This window comes from Hydra vulgaris, chromosome 02 (genome assembly GCF_038396675.1).
Source record: "Hydra vulgaris chromosome 02, alternate assembly HydraT2T_AEP".
Taxonomy (NCBI): Eukaryota; Metazoa; Cnidaria; class Hydrozoa; order Anthoathecata; family Hydridae; genus Hydra; species Hydra vulgaris.
The window spans coordinates 69,422,386-69,430,000 of NC_088921.1; the positions used below are offsets into that span (position 1 = coordinate 69,422,386).

Consider the following 7,615-nt stretch of genomic DNA (forward strand, 5'->3'; position numbering starts at 1 on the left):
TTTGAAATTAAAAACTTTTAATCATAAACTCTTTCTTAAAGTTTTAACTTTCATTTAGAAAACTATATATGACATACATTTTTTACAAATTGAGGACATGATTTTATTGTACCCAAGTAAGTGATAATAAACCCCTGAATACACCCATATCAATTATGTAAGTATCCAAAACCAATTTACAAAAATCATGTATCTATCAACAATGAAATTGCAACAATGCAATTTGATTGCAACAATTCAATCAAATAATATTTTGGAGCAAGCAACAAAAAAATATTACTTCAGTCATTATATAAAAATATAAAACAAAAAAAGAATGGAGAATTAAAAATAGTTGTTCAAGTTGATAAATAGTTTTAAAGTAGACCTGAAATATGGAAGGAGCCATTCCATATTCCAACATCCAGAATAATCACATCACAGCCTCGCTTAAAGTTATAATTCATAGTATAGAATTTTTAATCAGAAAAATAATGATTATAAGTATGAAAAATTCTATTTGATCATTTCCATTAAACCAGGCAATGATTAACTTGAACTAATGAATACTTTGTTGTGTTGGATTAGGTGATTATAAAAAATTTAAAGCTTTTAACAACAATAAGAGTGAGATTGAAGAAACTTGCATTTGGAAAAACAACTTAAAGTTTCATTACCAACTCTTCTGTCACTAGCCTGAAAAGAATGAGATTTGCATGCTGGGATTGTTATCATAGCTTTAACAGCATTTATGTCTAAAATCTAGAACAAGCTGCATGAAAGCTGTTCATTCAAAATGGGGAAAAAATTCCTCAGGCTGCCAATGACATTATTGATAATAATTGACTTTCTAGTTTGTTTAATGAATGTAATACAAACATTACTCTAATAAACATTACTAATTTTTTGAACACAAACTATCTATGTACTCCACTGTGCCTTTGGCACAGTGGAGTACATAGATATTACAATCTTTGAATTACATAGATATTACAATCTTTGAATTTGGAGTACATAGATATTACAATCTTTCTATCTATGTGTTCAAGTATTACAATCTTTCTATCTATGTGTATATATATATATATATATATATATATATATATATATATATATATATATATATATATATATATATATATATATATATATATATATATATATATATATATAGTCAGATCAGGTTATCTTGCAACTGGTAACATGTAACCCAGTACAATCTGCTTCATGTCCTGCTGCCTTGTAGGATACGCCTTTTTAGGCAAAGGCTAGGAGATGCCAACTCCGATTTAAAACACCCCTTGCCTTGGGACTCTTGGTTAAGTAAAGGCTAGAGATGGTGTCTCGATAAAAATACTCATCTTGGGCAGATGTTAAATGCACCCAGCTACTGTCTTGTAGAAGGCCTCCTAGGCAAAGACTTAAGGGGTTAACAGATTCTATCTGTTGACCAGCCTCGCACCCCTTCTTCATCTATTAGGCTGGCGCAGATGTATTTTAAAACATTGTTTCCAGTTTAGGATGTTGAATGCTGGATATTCTTAACTCAATGCATGGGTTTTGCTTGTGTCTCTGTTTTTATGACTAAGCAACTCATTCTATTATCTCCAAATGAGGGTACAGCTCTAAAACTCAGTTTTATGGTTCTGAGGCCGGCTGGTAGTCAGGTTTCCCGAACTCTGTGGTAGCTCTCAGAGAGGCTGATTCCATCAACAGCTGAAAAACATCAAAGTATTTAACAGTGCCATGTTGCGCATGGATGGTGTCCCTGTTTGTACTTTTGGTGTGCATTGCGGAGGCCGCATTTGGAGGCCTTTGTTACGGCTTAGGGTTTATTAGTAGTAATGAGGCAATTGCTTGGGCTATTAAACAGTGTTCTGAGTACTATCTATGCTTTGAGTCAAGTTCTTCAATCTAATTTAAAAATGAATAAAGTACCAAAAACTATAAAACACAAAAAACCATCATCATCACCAAGTTCTCTAAACCTATCATTCACTAATATTCGTGGTCTTCGAAGTAACTTTTCTTCTGTTGAGTCTTATCTCTTGCAAAGTTCACCAGATTTATTTGCTCTTTGTGAGACTAATTTGAGTTCGGCTGTCTCATCTTGTGATCTTAGTGTTGATGGTTATCTTCCTCTAATTCGTAAAGACTCTAATAGTCACATGCTTGGCCTTGGCATTTACATTCGTAAGAATTCACCCATTTGTCGTGAAACTAGGTTTGAATCCACAGACTATTCTTTTATGTGCTTTCGTTTAGCACCACTTCACTCTATTGCCTTTCTCTTTGTTCTATATTGCTCTCCTTCATCTCAAGACTGCACACTTTTTGACGTTATTTTTGATCATATTGACCAAGCTCTCTCTCTCTTTATCCATCAGCTAATATAGTTGTTGTTGGTGACTTTAATGCTCACCACTCTGAATGGCTTTGCTCTAGTGTCAGTGATTCAACAGGCATTAAAGCCTACAACTTTTGCCTTTCTCAATCCCTAACTCAAATAGTCAACTTTCCAACTCGCTTTCCAGACAACCCGAATCATTTACCTTCTCTACTCGACTTATGTCTTGTTTCTGATCCTAGTCTGTGCTCAGTTTCTCCACATTCACCCTTAGGTGCTTCTGATCACAGTTTGATCTCTCTAAAACTAATATCTCGTTCTTCTTCATCACCTGAATCCCCCTATTATCGTACCTCTTACAACTGCAGTAAAGCTGACTGGGATTCTTTCCGTGATTTTCTTCGTGATGGCCCTTGGGTAGAAATCTTTCGTCTTCCTGTCAACAAATGTGCTTCTTACATAACTTCGTGGATTCAGGCTGGCATGGAATCTTTTATTCCCTCTCGACAATTCCAGCTCAAGTCTCACTCTCCTCAATGGTTTTCCTCACACTGTGCTGCTGCGATTGCCAATTGAAACCGTTACTTCCATATTTATCAGCAAAACAATTCTCCAGAAAACAGACGTCTGTTTATAACTGCTAGAAACAATTGTAAAAAGGTTTTGTCTAACGCCAAAACCCGCTATTCTCAGTTCATGAAATCTCGTATCTCATCTCAAAAATTAGGCTCTCGTGACTTCTGGAGAATCTTTAATAATATCAATAATAAGGGCAAATCTATAATTCCACCTCTCTTTTATGGTTTAGACTTTGTCACCTCACCTGAAGACAAAGCTGAATTGTTTGCTAAAAACTTTTCATCAATATCATCTCTTGATTCCACTAGTTACGTTCTACCTGATATTGCCAACAAACAGGTTGATCTATTGCTTGACATTCATATCACTCCAGCATCTGTATCTAAAGTGATTTCCTGCCTAGACTCTTCTACAGCTTGTGGCCCGGACAACATACCTGCTATTGTCTTGCAGAAGTGTTCTCCGGAGTTGTCGTCTATACTCTCAAAACTATTCAACAAGTGCTTATCAGAGCCTTGCTTTCCAGCCTGCTGGAAAGCGGCATCTGTTATCCCTATCTTCAAAAATTCTGGAGAGCGATCCGATTCGTCTAACTACCGTCCCATTAGTCTTCTTCCTATCATAAGCAAGGTTTTTGAATCTTTAATTAACAAACACTTAATTTCTTGAATCTAATAACTTTCTTTATGACCGTCAATATGGATTTCGATCTTCTCGTTCTACAGCTGATTTGCTAACAGTAATAACTGACAGGTTTTATCGTGCATTAGATAAAGGTGGAGAGGTTAAGGCATTGATATTTCAAAAGCTTTTGATAAAGTTTGGCATGCTGGTCTTCTCCATAAGCTTTCTTCTTATGGTGTATCCGGCAACATCTTTAAGATCATTGAATCCTTCCTTTCCAATCGTAGCATAAAAGTTGTCCTCGATAGACAACACTCTTCTTCTTATTCTGTAACTTCAGGGGTTCCTCAAGGTTCTATCCTTAGCTCTATACTCTTTTTAACTTAAGTCAATGATCTTCCAGATATTATCACATCTAAGGTGGCATTGTTTGCTGATGATACTACCATTTATTCTTGTCATGATAAGAAACCATCACCCTCTGATTGCTTGGAGGGGGCATTTGAGCTTGAAAAGGATCTCACTTCTGCTACAGCATGGGGCTCACAGTGGCTGGTGAACTTTAATTCAGATAAAACTCAATTTTTTTCAGCCAAACGTTATCGAAATAATTTAGATCTTCCTATATTTATGAACTGTGATGTACTCGATGAGTCAACTACTCTTCATCTTCTAGGATTAACTCTTACTTCCAATCTTTCTTGGAAACCATATATCAAATCAGTTGCAAAATTAGCATCTGCTAAGGTTGCATCTCTTTATCGAGCTCGTCACTTTCTTATTTTGGATTCTATTCTCTATCTCTATAAATCTCAAATCCGGCCTTGTATGGAATACTGTTGCCATATCTGGGGCGGATCTTCTAATGATGCCCTTTCTCTTTTAGACAAGGTGCAAAAACGCATTGTAAACATTGTTGGACCTGCTCTTGCAGCCAACCTCCAACCATTATTACATCTTTGTAATGTTGCTTCTCTTTCTCTTTTCTACAAATACTATGACGGGCACTGCTCTAAAGAGCTAGCGTCTCTTGTGCCATCTAATTTAATTCATTCTCGTGTTACTTATCATTCATTTAAGTGTCATCCTTTTTCTGTGACTGTTCCTAAGTGCTCCAAAAACGCTTATTCGTCTAGTTTTTTTCCTCAAACATCAGCTCTTTGGAATTCGCTTCCTTCATCTTGCTTTCCTGATTCATATAATTTGCAATCTTTTAAGTCGTCCGTCAATCGTTATCTTGCTCTACAATCTTCATTTTTTCTCTTTCAGTAACTTCCAACTTTAATTAGTGGCTGCTTACAGCCTTGTTGGAAGCGAAGATGTTTAAAAAATATATATATACATATATATATATATATATATATATATATATATATATATATATATATATATATATATATATATATATATATATATATATATATATATATATATATATATATTCATATATGTATAGGCATAACAGAGTGTACATAGATAGAAAGATATAGGTATAGCATATGCTATCAGTCAATAAAAATTAAAATAAAGAAAAAATCATAAAAAAATATAATTAATGGGTGCTCATAAAGTTTTTACACTAATTAAAAGGATGTTATTTTTTTATTTTGTCAATAAAATTCAATTCAGTAAAGAGTTTAAAAAAATGGTAAATTCTAAGTACTGATTACTTTCTATTTTCATTATTATAATTACATCTTAAAACTATTTGTTGCTTTATCAAGTTTATAGAGACATTTTTGTATTCTCAGACAAAGTTGATGGAGGGATTAAACTTCTCAGCCATTCTCATGTGTTTTCCCTTTAAGTATAGACCAAAATTCCTCAACTTTTCAAGCCTCTGGCAAATTTGGAAGTGTTGTCTTGTATACTGACATACTCAATAGAATTTCAACCAAGTAGTTTAAAATGAATACTGCATAAAGTGAACTTGCAAGATTGGTGATTTAAAATTTTGATGCTTTTAGCCTATTTAAGATATCATAAAATAGAAGATATCAGTAACTTTTTATTTGTTTGCAAGAAAAAGTTTTAGTAAACAAATCTTGCTCCTAGGATGTCATACCAAAACTTACAATTGTATATATGGAACATAAAAACAAAAGTTATCAATAAAAAAATTCCATTAAAATTAAAAGAGCCTCAAATACTGAATGCAACGATCAGAAATATACAAATAGCAACAGTCAGGAAGGGAATTCAAAATCTTGAAATTTTTTAACAAAAAGAAATCACAATTAATGACTTTTTAAGTATTAAAAAATTATTGCTTTTAAAATTAAATAGTTTTCTCTAGATAAAACATTACAAAAAAAACTTGAGAAATAATTTAAATTAAGTTGTAATCTAAAAATTGTAATCTGACGTTAAAATTTTTTTTCTGTGGTCAAAGTATTAGCAAAATGATGTTAAAAAAGACTTTAGTTTTTAAAAAGTTTTAAAATTAAATCTATTTTTGAAAGAAAAGAAAAACATACTTATAATTAATTGTATAACTATTATAATTAATTAATATAATTATTATTATTAATACATATAATTGTTAAAACAAAGTTGTTTGAGTAATTAAAGTTATAGTTCTCCAAAACAAAAGGGGCCTGTCAGGGGCCCCTTCTGTCAGGGGCCGTCTATAAATGATGTCAGTAATTTTTCCAGTTTTTCAAGCTTTCCCCATCACCAAATTCTGACAATTTTTAGATGACCCCCCCTTTAAAAATACCAGTTTTTCCTTCATTCCAACCCCCTAAAATAGAACTAAAAATGTGTTTATGCAATCAATTTTTTTTGGTTTAATTATGCATTTATTCTTAACAGTACTGTATTGACAAAAAATCATGACAAATAGTTCTTTCAGATTTTGAAGAAATAAGCAAGATTGTTTTTGAATAAGCAAGATAATTTCTGAATTTAAATTGTATTTGTATTATAAATTTTTCAGTATTGCTTACTTTGCAATCAGAATAATGATTTTCATCCTGCCAGCAAATGAAAGCGAATATTATACCACATTGTAAATGCAAATAACTTTAAATTCTGCTCATAGATGGCATAAATATAAACTTTGAAACAAAAAAGTTTTTAAAAACTCACATCATTTTGTCTCAATATCATCTCTCCATTGTTAATTATTGTCAAACTTTTCATTACACCTCCTGCCTTTCCAGTTATCTACTGACATCATTTATGGATGGTTCTTCAAACTAATTAAAGTTTTATTTTTCTAAAGTTTCCAGGCTATGTAAGGTTTTTTAAATAAACTGTTTTCAAAGCATGAAAACTATTTAAAACAACAAAAGAAAAAAAAAACTTATATACAAATATTTTTTAACACAAGACATTGTTTTAATTAAGGGGATAATAATTATCTGCTTATTTTTCTACATTTTCAAAAAGTATTCATAAATTTTTCTAAATTCTCCTAAACATTTGACCTTCATTTAAAATCTATTACTACTACATTTTTAAGCAATAATATCAATGCTAATATAAACTAGCTTTTCCATAAATAATGTAAGTTTATACTAAATTACTTACCGTAATAAAACATAGCATCTACATATTTATTGGGCAAATCAAGCATATATGGTAAAATCCCCCATTAATTGGCATATATGGTAAAATCCCCATTAAAAAAAAAATCTTGCATGGGTCCTTTGGAACCAGCATGCCCCTGCAAGTACTTACACTGCTACCATCATCTTGCTACCTCGGTACAACAAAGCAACTTTACTTTTCAGAGATAAATTTTTTAACAATCTTTGCTTTTTTATTTATTACTTCAAAGTTATTTTTACACTGCCTTAATCTTGTTAGCAAATCTCTAGCTGTAAGCAAGGGTTTTCTAACAGCTGCATAAACACCAATGTTTTTCCTAAGTAAAGTGTTTTAAAATGTATTTGAAAAATGGTTTTTCTTGAATTTGGTTACTAAGTTAAACTTGGAGGCGTCCTATGATTCAACCGAATCGTAAATTTCAATTTAGAACCGAATATGAGAAATTTATTACACAACCAAAAATATTAACGAAAAAGATTAGAACCGTAATAATTACGATTGAATTTTTGATCGAAAGTCATAACTGTATTT

General features: G+C 31.9%; 1 protein-coding gene across 1 annotated transcript in view; it reads right to left on the reverse strand.

Moving 5' to 3' along the window:
* LOC101235376 (protein PF3D7_1417600) overlaps positions 1 to 7,615 on the reverse strand; it is a 41,812-nt gene that overhangs the window by 12,159 nt on the left and 22,038 nt on the right. The gene's annotated exons all lie outside the window — the stretch shown is intronic.